We start from the raw sequence: 1,403 nt of genomic DNA, 5'->3' as shown, positions 1-1,403 counted from the left end.
AGTTTCTTTTTTTTATATATTTAGTGTTAAAATCTAGTTAAGCAAACTCAAAATGTCAAATAGTAAAAATGTTTGGTTCTAAGAAAAGAATATATAAGTTGCTTTAAATAGTTTACCTCATAAATCCACCAGAAGTAATAATTTTTTGTTTAGTCTAGATTATTTGGTCTATCCGGTCTTGGTTTTAGTCTTGGTTTTGTTCGTTCGGTCTTGGTTTTATTTAGTGTTGCTCTTGTTCATTCGGTCTTAGTCTTGCTATCGTAGTATAATGACAGTCTTCGATTTGGTCTAGGTGTTGCATTTTCGCAAAACCAAGACTGCAAGTCCAAGACCAATTTTGCTTATCACTGCTGAGATCTAAATATTATACAATGATTTGAATACCCAAATACCCAATATCGCATTAATTTTCATTCAACAAAAAATGGAACTATACATAAAAATATTTAATAAGGTAAGTCCCCAAATACGTAACCACAGAATTTCAACCCTACATTTATGAATAGTGTTTGATTATCCATATATTTGGGCACACATGAAAAACGAAAATTTAGCTAAATATTGAAGTGATATTTAAAATTCATCCCACTAGCCCGTTGCTTCGTAAGCGAAAATAATAAAAATTACAATTTGGACCAGAATTTGTAAAAATAAAATCCCAGCAGAAATAAATTTACTAGGTATTTTAGTTGTTATTACAAATTTAAATGTAATAATTAAGAAACTTGAAATATTTGTTAAAGAAACATGTCAAAATTGAGAATATTACAAGTTACCTAATAAATTCTACTATTTCTACGGCAAATTCAGTAATTTACAATCGAAAATTGTAATTTTTGCGTTACCATAAAAATTTAGTTTTCTCCATGTACAAATTTTCAAAAATTATCAATAAATTCATATTTTTGTCGAAAATGACTTCCTTAACAACAAGGTGACTGAACTATGAAGCATTGTTGTTTATTTATATTGATAATTTTCAGCAAAACTAAATGTGTTTACTTACTCTTGGCTGTTTTCTAGTTAAAGGAGATAAGAAATTTCACGCAAATTTTCTATATCGTATCAATTTAGCATTACGATAGTCATACAGGCAAGTCTACTTTTGTGTATGCAAATTATGTTGACGTTGCTGATATTTGGAGAAAAATTAATATTAAAATACATTAACTGAAAACTGCTTATTACTATTTACGGCAATGAATAGGAAGATAACAGCGTTTATAGTAAACAAATGGATATTTTTATTTTTACAACAGTGACAGTGAACAAAGAAAAAGGCCCTGAAATGTTCTGTTTATTCAAAGAGTAGGTACAAATAGTACAATTATTGGAAGATTGCAATTGGAACAATTATTCAGCGACATACAAAAATTTCTACCGTCTCATGTTATAACTAGCAA

This window comes from Agrilus planipennis, unplaced genomic scaffold, assembly GCF_000699045.2.
Source record: "Agrilus planipennis isolate EAB-ADULT unplaced genomic scaffold, Apla_2.0 scaffold19, whole genome shotgun sequence".
Classification (NCBI taxonomy): domain Eukaryota; kingdom Metazoa; phylum Arthropoda; class Insecta; order Coleoptera; family Buprestidae; genus Agrilus; species Agrilus planipennis.
The sequence above is the reverse complement of the archived record's forward strand: the minus strand, read 5'-3'. Positions refer to the sequence as shown.